The sequence below is a fragment of the Lepisosteus platostomus genome, chromosome 13, assembly GCF_059453375.1.
Source record: "Lepisosteus platostomus isolate fLepPlt1 chromosome 13, fLepPlt1.hap1, whole genome shotgun sequence".
Taxonomy (NCBI): domain Eukaryota; kingdom Metazoa; phylum Chordata; class Actinopteri; order Semionotiformes; family Lepisosteidae; genus Lepisosteus; species Lepisosteus platostomus.
The window spans coordinates 7,798,669-7,811,898 of record NC_142623.1 but is presented as its reverse complement, the minus strand read 5'-3'; the positions used below and the strand labels follow the sequence as shown (position 1 = coordinate 7,811,898).

The 13,230-nt window shown below is 42.1% G+C and overlaps 1 long non-coding RNA gene across 1 annotated transcript; it reads right to left on the bottom strand.

The window, feature by feature from the left end:
• Positions 1–7,678: 7,678 nt before the first annotated feature.
• On the bottom strand, positions 7,679–12,912 carry LOC148649785 (uncharacterized). The gene is made up of 2 exons (XR_015925931.1): positions 8,562–12,912; positions 7,679–8,094 (listed from the first exon to the last, which is right to left on the bottom strand). It is a non-coding gene; the product is annotated as an uncharacterized LOC148649785 (long non-coding RNA).
• Positions 12,913–13,230: the final 318 nt, after the last annotated feature.

Here is a 13,230-nt window from a genome sequence, read left to right as displayed (position 1 = left end):
TTCAGCTGTAAATGCCGTAAAGGTCACTGGAATGAAGGTGTTTCCTGCGACCATAGAGACCTGGACCAGATCTCTCCTGTCCCAGTTGGATCAGCACAGTTATAATTCCTGGTGTAATCTGTCATGTACTGTAGGCAGCCTGCAGTACTCTTTGAATCTGTAATAAAAATAAGCATAATGAGTGTGTGCCTACACAAATTAATTTCTCCCTCTATACTTATGCCCACATTGTGGTGTATGAGGACGACCTACTGCTTCATTTGAAAGTTTATCGAGGAAATCTGTGGGCTTTGTTACACGTTGCATATTCATTATTTTACTTAGCCAGTGCCACCTCTTCATGAGCAAAGCTTGGCTACTCGCTGCATTCAGTCTTTCTTTCATGACATGCAAATACTAGGTATTGTTAAAACTTATTGTTCCTGAGACAAACACTTTAGCGCTCTAATGAACTCCAATATGTCAACTGCGTAAGCACCCTTACCTGTGCAGAATATATTATTGAGACAGGCAGCGCGTCATAGGTAAATAGCTTGTATTATTTTCCAATCTGTCTCTGAAATCTTTTGTGTAGTAGCTAAGTGACAGTCGACCCACAGCCTCCCTGGGGGACATAAAATAATAATACTACTGCCTGCCAGGTCTTCCAGGCAATTTGTTGCCTTTTCTTCCAATGCACCTCCTTACAGAAAGCCCTGGGCCAGCTTTGAATATCAAACCGCAGCACTTTCTTTCAATTTTAGCCCTTGAAGGAAGAGACACAGCGAAATTTCCCAAGTCGTTTTTATCCCCAGCAGGGATCGTTAGAAGTCCAAGTTGTTGTTTTTTTTTTCCTCCAACCCTCTTAAGTTTTATTGTTCCTTCCAGGCGGGTACGCCATCTCTCGTGATCGCTGCTCATTTAATTCATGTTTTACAAGATGCTTCTGCGATTCTTACAGCCTGTAAAAAAAAACAGCCCCGAGGGCCTCTGTCCAGCACAGATGGAGTATGGCTGGGTGGAATCTGTGAGTGGCGGACCCCGTGGGTGTGGACATTTTGCGTCGCGCCTGCAGTGGCTATTGACCGATTGATCTATCCGTTTTAACTTGCTCAAACAAGCAAAGCGATTGGTCACCGTGAGATGAATAATCTCGCTCCCTCTGGCCTCCAAGTTCCAGGGCTGCCACCCCTCTAGGTGACATGCAGCTAATACTTCACACAAGCTGAATGCGTTTGAAAGGTATCTAAAAAGATGTTAATTTTCTTGTCTTTTTCATACCATTTTGTTTTTTTTTCTAAATAAGCACACATGCACAGGAATAACAGACATTCCTGAAGCCTACAAACAGTTCTCAGCTCCAGGAAGGTTACAGGGTGCATTCGGACAGATCTTCTGTGAAAGTAAGGAGCCAACTCTATTGCCCTATACAGTACCCCCACCAGCCCCGAAAACACTGCTAAGACTCCTTTTTGTGGCCATTTAACCAGTGAGAACATTCTTCGTAGTAAAATGGAGGGTAATAGCTAAAAAAAAAAAAGCTAAAAGCTGGTTATAATTGTTTTCAAGCTGTTTTTACAGCAATGTATTTATAGAGAGGCGGCTTGAATGCTGTGCTTGACAGAGTTGATGGGTTGCAGGTGTGGAATGACGATTCTGAGGATGTTACAGGAGAGAGCTGACATCCTCACATCTTAAATATAGCTTCAGATATTATTTTCAGGACTTTGTGTGATTTCAATCCGTAGTGCTACCGAGTTGAACTTCTCAATATTTTCCACTGATACTATCCAGAAAGTCTGTTAAATGTTGACAATTTTAAATGTATTGAAGGGTTTCTAAAGAGTTAAAGAGAAACTCTATCTTCTGAAAAATAAGATTAAAAAAACAGACAAATAAATTCTGGAGGTGTGCGGATTTCTTTGTTAAAGGCTCCCTATCACGTTTGGTTACGGCATGACCCAGGCTCAAACCCGGGTTTGGCAGAGCTCTTTGTGTGCAGGATTAGCACATTAACAAGGCTTGTTTCAAAGAACAACACTGTTTTATTCCTGAAGAATATGAATACATAAGCTTGAAATTAATGGAGTTTACAACAGACGTTTGGGTGGAAGGTTAGCTCCTAATTTCACACACTTCCACTTGCCAGCATATATAAGTATTGCACCACAACCTCACTACTTCCATAATAATAATAACGCTACTACTACTACTACTACTAATAATATTAATAACAACAATAATTATTGTTCACGTGGGTTTCCTGTGAGTGCTCTGGTTTCCTCCCAATGATCGATAGGTTATTATTAATGCTGGGTTTTATTGCTGTTCGTAAGCGACTGTTATGATTCATATAAGCAATTTAAGGACCTGCAGTGTGTCATTACTCTGAGTCCACACGAGAGATAAAAGGCAGAGATGGGTGCAGAGAGGCAGAGAGGATACAGAAAAAACTCACAATGTTACAAAGGCCAAATGAGCCCTGGCTGTCTGATCCCAGCATGCCCCTGGCATTGCTCTGTCAGTCGTGCTCTGGCTCTGGGAAGTGACAGCCACAGTCATGGCCCAGTCTCTGGATCTCACATGATGTCTGAACCTGGACCGCAGCCTGTGCTCAGAACAAACGCCATCACTTGTTGAGTCACATGGGAAGCTCCACTCATTCAGCAAACTTTGATAACACATGTTTCTCCTGAAATAACGGAAGTGTTGTTTTGGAAAGGTGCTGGAAAGTCGCCCAAAGCTGATAATTTAATGCAGCCTCACCTGAGTAAGATTGTAGTGAGCTTTAATTGAAGCCTTTTTTTGCACTTACAGCTCAAGTGAGATAAATACAAATTCATTCACATCCTGCAATATTATACATCTTCCTAAAGGCTCTTCAACTTAAGAGCTGTTGCTTTATATAGTAGAAAATAACGGTTTCAGGGAGTCTGTAGAACTTCTGTTATTCTGATGAGGCTTTGAGTTGGTATTTGAGAGGAGGGCTGTTTTTTTATGGACTGAGTCACTTCAAATCAGAGTAAATTACTCACAAAATAGTTTCTCAGTTCACAGCACTTTGTCACCATCTTAAACTGCACTTTTCATGAACTTGCTGAAGATCATAGGGTTATCACATGCTTTTACCAAACAGTGGTGCATTCTTCGGAAAGTTGGATTATGAGTAGGGTACACCAAAAAAGCCCTGACACTGTTTACCCTACTGCCAATTGGAAAACAGCGTTCAAGCGTCAGCCAACCCTTTACTCTTGCATGAAGTAGGAAATCTGAGCACTCTGTCACTTCAAATCCAATCACTTTTTCCAATTACTGCTGTAACTTGCCTGTTTTCTCCAGGGTCACCATCAAGGCTGGGCATTCAGCTTCTTATTTTACAGATGCATTCCATGAATTAATAGGATCTGGACAATCAGTCCAAAAGATCTGCACATAATGGGGTGAATGTAGTACATGCGGTTTGTTGTGAAGCCACACAACACTGCTACAAGAGACATGTGGGGCTCCAGTAAGCGAAGGCCTCAAGGGTTTTGCACGAGAGCAGTCAGTAAATTAATTTGATATCAGCTCATAAGCATTTGAGGGCTTTAATGTGCCTCTGAACCTTTGGAGTAAGGGAACTGTCATGGATACAATATTGAGGTGTGCAGAGGTCCGTCGTTCAGAAGGATGTCTTTTGGATGCTCTGCATGTGACTCTGCTGCAGGGACAGCAGCTACACTGGTCTTAGTCTGAGACAAGTCATGGAATTTTCCCCATGCACTGACAGGGATTACTTGCTATAGATTTCCCATACTTTTGGCCAGATTCACTTGTCAAGTCAGAGCTTGCACAGGGAATAGGATGATCAAACAGCATAATTAAACCCTGCAACAGGCTTCTTTTCCCCTTAAAACCAGTTTTATAACTCAGGCCCTTTCCGCTTCCCCCTCCAAACTATGTACTGTAGGCTCTCTGCAGTGTGCATCTTACATAATGATATCAATTTTGTATGGGAATGTAGAGATTGCATGAGAGCTTTTGAGAATTGTTTTTCCCCTACCAATCTTTCCAGGCAAATTATAGACATGTATTTAACACCACACATGGTGGTAGAGAGACTGAAGCTCATTTAAAAACTGGATGAATGGGCCAAATTTACCCCAATTTTAGAGTTCTCTGTACATGCAGGTTTTGTTAACATTTGGAGATTTGTGCTTTGAATTTAAAGAAAGAATCGGAGAGAGACCCAACAGCTAATCTTTCCTTCAACTAATCCAGATAAAGAAAGACTCCTGGGATGAATGCTAAAACATTAATGACTTAGGTTTTATGTAAATTGCTTGCAAATTTGAAAATGCCAATATCTTTCTTAAAATATCAGACATTTTTTTAAATACTTTGTGTTCTTTTTTTCCCTTATGTGTCTCAGAGCTCTACTTGAGCCAGATTTGTTTTCTGTTCAATAATGCTCGCGTTATGTCACTGGCTTTGATTACCAGCTACAGCTTAAATCTCATGGAATGCTTCAGACATTAATAATGTTTTTAAAGGAAAAACGTCTTGAAAAAATGTCTCCATGACCTTTAAGTACTGAATTAAACGAGTCACGAAGAAATACAAGATAATATCAGCCGCACAGATACACAGCTTGGTTAGTCGTTACAAGCTCAGCAAAACATCAGATGCCAGGAATTAAAGAATAAAGAGTTTTGACTGAGAGAGAGCCCTAATGAAAGACTTGCACAGTATTTTAAAGCTTTACCTACTGACTTCAGGCTGGCCTTTTCCCCTTTGTGATGATTATATCTCTAGTTTATACACATACAGTACATATGGGATGCTTCTGTACATATAAATGCAATACTGATTTTTTCATTCAGAACTGATACTGTGTTTTAATATCTTCAGCTGTGCTCACAGAGAAGAAGTAATGAACACTTGCCATTGATGCATTGATGCGTCTGACAAATGCCATGCCATTTAAGACATGCTTCTTAATTTGCATAAAATTAATGTTCTGCACAGCATATACAATTATGCAATTTCTTGTATAGGAAATGTGTCATGCTGGAGGACTAGTCTGTCAGCGTGTTAACAGCATCCCAGCGTCTTTTGAGCCCCCTGTGAAAAATGTGATTCAGACCTCTTTTTTCACCTTGTAAAGATGACCCGCATTAGTGCACTTTCTGTCAATATTCAATACTGAGTAAGTGATTCATCTATAAGACCAAGGGTTGATTTCTGCAGCTCTTTACTCTATGGGCTCCCTCACACTCTCCTCAGTCAATTCCAATGTGTCCAACACCCTACAGCTAGACTTGTAACCCACACCAGACCCTGGCAGCACATCACTCCTACACGTGAGTCTCTACATCTCTATTTCTTTTTGACCACCATTGGAAAACATCCACTACCACCAAGCACATGTTGGGGTTGCTTTTGACCCATCTTAAAATGCTTGCTACCAGCCATAAATGTGCTGCAGCACAGACAGTGAAGAGCAAATGGTAAATGCTTGACTTATCAGGTGCCACAGAATGCACCAGGAATTATCAGTCATTCATTCATACACACGCTTTACATTGCACCACACACACTGCAAACATTTTACAACCAAACAGGACAAAATCCGTATGACAGAAGGCTAAACGACATGTTTCTGCTAATTTTTTATTGATTTATAATGCCTGGCAGATGGTTAGAGCTGAAACAGTTGATAAGTTGGTTGATTAACAGCAATAGGCCTGGCCTTTCTAAGAGAGTGCTCACTCTCTAGTGTGGAAGGATATAGGAGAGCGAGCCTGCGATTTTAAATGCTGACTTGACAGTTTTAACATGGCCATATTTATCACTTTATGATGTATTCCCAGACTATGCTGCCACAGAGAATGTAAGTGCACTCTCAATCACAGCTCAATAAAATTCAGTCATAATATCCTTCCTTACACTAAAACATTTCGACTGGCTGAGAAAAAATATATGCTATAGTTTCTCTTTAAAATGTATTTGTAGATTTTCCTATCATTAAAACGACAAACATTCAGACAGCAATCAGCAGTGCAGCACTATTACTGGACATGGGAAATACCAGAGGCTCACTGCCATATACTGTATCAAGGAATGAGATTGGAGAACATGAGAAAAAAGAACTAAGGCAACAACAACAGAACAGGGTCGCTAGACCAGAACAACAGAAGTGTAGAGCAAGCTAAGATTTGGGCAAAAGATTGGCAGGAATCTATTAAGGGTCCAAAGAGCTGTAGATGATTTAAAAAATGCTATGTTGAATGAAAAGAATTGACCCATGAGTTGCAAACTAGTTTTTTCAAGTCAGGAGTTGAACTACATCCCTAACCCACCGCATCAGTGAAGCCAGGGCAGCGAGCTTAAATTAGACATGGTTGCAAAAGTCCGGGAATCTGGCCTGCATATAGGCAGAGAAATGTTAGTGGGCACCAATAGCAACTGGTCTTGAATGATGAGTGGTCCAACGTTAGTTCACATCCCCACAGAAGGAGATTGACAGTAAATCTGAAAGGCTAGAAAGAAGCCAGTCTGGGACAGGATCGAAACTCAAGCCAAACAGGGGCACGCACACATCTGCCACATGCTGTCAGATTGGTACACAATTGACCTAGTTTTTGATACAAGAACACCTCGCAAAATTCTCCATTGTAATCCTTGTTAAAGGAAGATATCAATCTGTACCTGATGTTACAGTCTGGGGGAGATTAGAGTGGTGATAAGGGGAAAGATGAAAACTTGTTATGGACAGAGATAATGAAAATATACGTTTTAGGAATATCAAAATGAGTGAGGTAGAAAATCCTAATTGTTTGATCAGCTATCTGTGTACAGATACTTCATGCTTCTGATACCATTTTCATAACATATCCCAGAAGGCCACTTCTCCTGAAGAAGAACAGCACAGGGTTCAGAACTGGAAGTTTGTGGGTTCAAATCCCAGGAGAAACCTATGATGACTCGGCACACAGGGAGACTGCGGTGATTCCAAGGCAGGAGCTGAAGTCCATACACAGGCTGGTGCACGGCAAGCCGAGGTAAAAGGATAAGGGAGAGAGGAAGTGGGAAAACACAAGGGAGAATCCGAAGGAGTGTGCAAAACATGGAGTCAGACCGGGGAGGGTACGTAGCCTTGTGGTCCCCAAAGTGAACAGGCCAGGGAGGAGGATCCAGGATCCCGGTCAGGAGACGAAGCAAGAGGACGGTCCAGAGCAAGCTCGAGGAGACACAAGCAAAGCAAGGCAGAAGCAAATCGAAATGGAGCACAGCAAGACAAGCAGAGACTCAGGAGAAAACCCCATGACAGAGCTCCAGGACTTCAGTCAGGACTTAACACCAATTAATTAGAGGCAGGGGGTACTGATAATCGCCCACATCGCGTACGGACAGCCCCAGTGGATGTTTTAGACAGCTTGGAGATGCAGTTGGTTGCAGTAGCGATTTGGGGGCATGAGCTCACATTCACACAGGTTTGACGAAACTCTGCTGTTGTACCCTTGAGCAAGAAAGCTCACCCAAATTCTTCCATTGAAGCCCCCAGATGTATAAATAGGTGCAAATGTCAGTCGCTTTAGATGAAAGTGTCAGCCATATCAAATTAGTATGGTGGAAAAAGAGTGAGCTGGATTGTTAGAGATGAGTGTACCAAGAAACCATGTGCAGTAAGACATAAGTGACCCTTTATGACCTCGGCTGATATTGGAGCATTTTCCCTTTTATTGCAAAGTACCGTACATGATTAACTGGGAATGTAGTCTCTTAAGTAATGGATATTGGAATGACTTGAATTGTATGGGACTTTGGCCGAAGACAAAACTTTGTTATTTACAATCATATTTTTCCAATCCTGTCGGTGCTGCTTGCATATTTAAGCAGTCGTGATACGACTCTTGATGACGATGAATTCCTGGGATTGCTTTCCGTGAGAGATAAGACACGAGTAAGTGTCTGTGGAGAGTCTGGGGGGAGGATGCTGCTTTCGAAGTTGGGAAGTGGTGAGAAAGTTAATTATCAATGGGCACACAAGGGACCCATTCGGCCTACTTTGCGATGTGTCTAACAGCAGTGCCAGGATATTCCTCATCTGTAAAGTTCCTCTGAATATTCTCACTGAAATAAAAAAATCGCATGGTAATCATCAATCACAGCACCTCTGCTGCAAAGCTCTTAGATGTCTTTAAGTGAGTTCCTACTAGCAGACCATGTTAATCACCATTGCTTTCATAGTTATATCATGTGCTGAGTAGAATAATCCTGTGTTTGGACCTACGTCCAGGGATCTGACAAAAGCTGTTTGCGAAATTAGAAGAGAGAAAATGTGGTTCAGATTGAAGCTGAATTGCATTGTGGTCTGGATCTGTCCAATAAAGGAATGCAGCATGGACCACACAGTTGTATTGGCTAATGTCACTCCTGGGGAGGACTGTACATGAAGCTACAGGGGCAAGTGTATCAAACACACTGCAGCACATTACTCATACTTCGCGTGGCTGTTCCAATAAAAGAAAAAAAGTAATTTTTTTGAGATGCAAAATGATTCTCATGAACAGAAAGGGAATATAACCATATAACCTTACAGCTCACTTCCATCTCTTTCTCTCTCTCTCTCTCTCCCTCTCTCAAGGCCTGCTGTAAAACACAGGCTTTAAGGGTCTCTTGACTGGTCGGATTTCACTCTGCTCTTTGCCGGCAAATGCAAAAGATTTTGCTGAAGAGAAAAAAAGACAAGGGTTAGGGAAAATCCCTGCAAATCCCGCCGAACTCAACAGGGAGATGTGCAGTGTACAGTATGTTCCACTAAGATATGACTTTATTATTCACATTAGAAACAAGCTGAGTGATGAGCATCCTGCAGTGATGTACATGTTCCATAACTATTAAACTCCTCTGAGCACCTGTTATTTCTCTGAACTCAATGCAGGCTTCCAAATGTGCACACATCGATTTAAATTCTGAACCATAAGGAAGACAGAGCTGTAAAGTTAGCATCAAATCCTGTTTAGTCTCACAAGGCGTCAAAAATTCTCACTTGGAACAATTTATCAATAACATGTCCTTGCTCTGGATGGTTAATTGTGAATATCATAATGGGTTGAGTGTAAAGATGCCATCAACATTTTCAGTTACCACACCAAATGTTTTCTACAGAGAATTGAGATGTATCTGTAGAACTCTATATGTTATTATTATACTGATAAACATTTTGAAAAAAAAAACATTATTTTTACAAATGCATTTATAAAAATGCATACATTTTTAGACTGTTTCAGTGAAATACATTTTCCAAGCATGGTGCATGCAACCATATATAACATGGTACCAGTAAGTGTAGAATTCCTGAAGGCAAACCATTCCTCTGTGCTTTGGAGATTCCTGTAGTTCTGGTGGTGTACAAATGCACAATAATTTTGCAAATAATGGCCTCCTGTGCTAAAGACCCCTTGCTAAGGACAGAAAGCTCATCGGCAGCCCTGTTTCCTGTCTGTCGAACGCTGTGCTCTGGAGCTGATTTCGGCTTCCTGGGTGCTGTGAGCAGCCGTTCTCCCAGCCCATTGTCGCCTCGCCTCTGAAGACCTGCTCGATCAAGAGCTGCAGGAAATCCGACAGACGTGGGTGCCGTAAGCATATGAAGGAGGATTTGTCATCAGTAAGCCAAAGAGAACAGCCAAGGAAATGCACTGCATTTTCCAGGATGTAAGTGACAGGCAAAGTTAAGGCTGAAATGTAGCCTTCATATATGTAAAATAAAAAAAGAGCACTCAGAGAGCATCACCAAGCTTGTTACTGTGTGCATTGATTGTAACTTGGGCCCTATATCTATTATAATCAAATAAAAAAAGCACATTTTCAATGTTATTGAAAATTCACCAAAATTACACATTACAAACAAACAAAATATTTGGCCTTTCACAATGAAATCTCCATGAAAAGAGGACAATAAAACTTGGATGGCTATTTTTTAGAATCCCAAAATGATTTCTAACTGCGCTATCCATTTGATTTTGTTTTCTTCCCTTTTGGCTTAAACATTAAATAGGTCTGCGTGATTCTAAGGGTACCTGGATACTTCAAATCCACTCCAGTCTTTGATAAGATTCCTAAAGGGCAGCTTTCCATCAGTGGAATTCTAAGCGCTGTGTCTAGAACAGGGTTGTGGAGGAGCCAGCGCCTATAAATGGCAAGCAACTGGAGCAAGGCAGGGTACGCCCTGGATCAGACAAAAAGGCAGATTTTGATGACACAAATGGAAAATTCGCACAGCTTTGATCAGGCATGACAGACGGGCAGCCCATGAGCCTCCAGCAGGCCAGTTTGTGGCACAGCAGACTCGCTGTTCCTGAAATCATATGCTGCAGGGGCTTGTATTTTAATCACTGTGATAAATCTAGCCCATAGGCTGCTACGCACTGTTCATTATTAAGTAAAAGAGCTAACCTGATTTGCAATTTAAATGATCTTTGCAAAGTTTTGACATGTTTGAGAGGGAATTTAGAAAGGAAATGGATGTTAAGTGGACCAGGGTGTTTTTACTTATTGATCAAGTATATACCCAGTCTTGCAACAAGACTGCGCACCAGTGTAAAAGAAACATACATTTTGGTGTTCATGGAAACTGCAGTTGAGCCTCAGACTGACAGATCAGGTGGCAGTGACAACACGGGGAGAGGAAGTAACAGGACAGGACACAAGTTTTAAGATGTTCCAGGGCCGTTGTTGTCTTATCAAGTGGATGCTACAATACTGCATTTGGGTTTGCTCAGAGTAAACTAAGGGTACCTTCACAGCCCCTTTTTTGAGTTGTTGGGTACACCTGCTCTGTTCACTGAAGAGAAAAAATAACAACGTTTCTACCATAACTTTCAGACCCTTCATCAAGAACTCTAAAGGTAAGAGGAGTTTTGCCTTCATTTAAAATACAATAAAACTCAAGTAAAGACACTGACAATGTAGCCAAATTGAAACTGACAACAGAACAGACTCAGACAAGGTGTCATGCCACACCACATCACAGCTCTGGGCTATTTCCCTGCACGGCCATTATCAGTCATTTCTGCCTCTCTTTCCTCCAGCCCAGAGAGATTTTTTGACTGGCTTTTAAGTTCTAATCCCCTTATCTGCCAGCGTGCTGTGATGGGGATGTCCTGGGCTCTAATGGTCTTATCACAGCCCTGCTGGAGACAGAGCTCGTCTAGCTACTGTAGGTCACCTGAGTCTAAGGAGGGAGGTGTTTCTGGAGAATAATGCACACAGCTCCCCTTCGCCACAGTCACCGCTGACAGGAGCCACGAAAGCAGAGTGCCAAACACTTGTTCAGTGTGACCAAGAAATGACCAAGTTAGAAAGCAAGACCAATTTGAGGACGATGCAATGCCAGCGTGGAAAGGACAGGTTAGTGTCCACAGATCAATCCTTTAAAAAAACCTGAAGTGGCATGGCCAAACTAATCCAGGTCGAATTGAAATGACCTCAGTAGAAGACCTAAGAAGAAATGAGGAGTTAAAAACAGAGAAGGTCCAAACCACACACAGCAATGCTTTGTACAATCTTCTGTACAATTAATTTTTACATTGGGAAGAACCAGTGAAGATGTTGAATGCAATAGCTTAGTTAGAGAAAAAGAACAATGAACAGATTACACCCTCCTTCTGAGTTAATTATTCTTTCATTGGCTTTCTAACAGCAGCGGTGTGAAGAAGTACTGTAGAGGTAGTGCTCAGGGCTCTAGACGTCTAACTGGAAAGGTGTGGGTTCAAGACCCAGGAGGAGCCCTGCAGTTGTGCCCTCGGTAAGGTACCACTCAGACTGCTTCAGGGAAATGTCCAGCTGTATAAATCGGCTTTGGATAAAAATGCAATTATCCATTTTCTAACCAGTTCTCCCAATTCGGGGTCACAGCAGAACCAGAACCTTTTTCCAGCAAGCAGAGGGCACAAGGTAGGGTACACCCTGGGCAGGTCCCCAGTCCATTGCAGGGCAGACAGACACACCTATACCATGGTCCGTTTTCCCAGGAGCCAATTAACCTACCAGTATGTCTTTGGACTGTGGGCCACTTGGAGGAAACCCACACACAAGCACAGGGAGAACACAAACTCCACACAGACAGCATCCTAGGTCTGGAATTGAACCCAGGACTCCAGCACTGCACGGCAGTAATGTTAACCACTGCGTCACAATGACCAATAATATAACGAATAATGAATAAGGCTTCATTCTCTAGGGCGTATTTCAGTAACAATGTGAGCTCAGGAACAGTGACAGTTCAGCCATTTCTGCAGTGAGTCAGCAGCAGTCGTGCAGCATCTCTATAAATACCCCCTGAGCATCCTAACATGGCCTGCGATTGCAGCTTTTCTCTTCCCTCTCTGCCTCCAGACCTCTCTCCCCAAGTCGGGCACAACGGGGGCCAGCCCGTGGAAAAGAAAAACAAAAAAAGCTGGGACCAGATGGTCCTGAGCTAGCAGAACAGGCCACCCTGACGGACCAAAAATACAGGTTTGAGAAAATGAAAGAGCGCACACACATGACGCTGGCCCTGGCAGACCATGAAGGGCCTGATACAGACAGTTACACAGAAGGCTGTTTATTTTTCTCTGCAGCTGCAGGAGGAGCATGGGAAAACAGGACTTTCCCAGTGGTTTTTTTCTTGGGGAGGGAAATATAGTTTTAATGGGCTTTGATTTATAGAGTTTTTAGATTTCCTTCTGAGGAGACCACCCCAAGGTGCTGCATAACTTTTTTGCTTTATCACTTCATGGGTTAGCAGAACGAGGCCTTGAAAGTCTAAAAACATTTGTTTTTGGATATACTGGGGCTGTCAAATTAAAACACAGTGCTCTGTAAGCCAAGGAGTCTCACCTAACAACCCACTACTGCCTTCAACAATTTCGCACAGTTCAGTTCTCCGACTCAGTGGACCAGAATACTTAAAAGTATTAACTGTTATTTTATATTGTGTCTTTTGCTTCACAAGACCAGGAATAGCTCAGACAAATAAAGGTAGAAACATATCGACCAGTAAAAAGAAGCATATGAAAGTAGTTTTTAAAATTCATATTAACAATAATAATCTCTATTTTATGTAGCATTCCTCATGGTAGCCGCTCACAGCACATTGAAATAATACAAGCAAATGCACAACTTCAGAAAGAGATCAGACAGGACTAACAGTGTCACTGTCCCCCCATATCATTTGGAAGATTGCTCCCCAATCTAGAAGCCACACAGCAGAGTGAAAGTGAAATG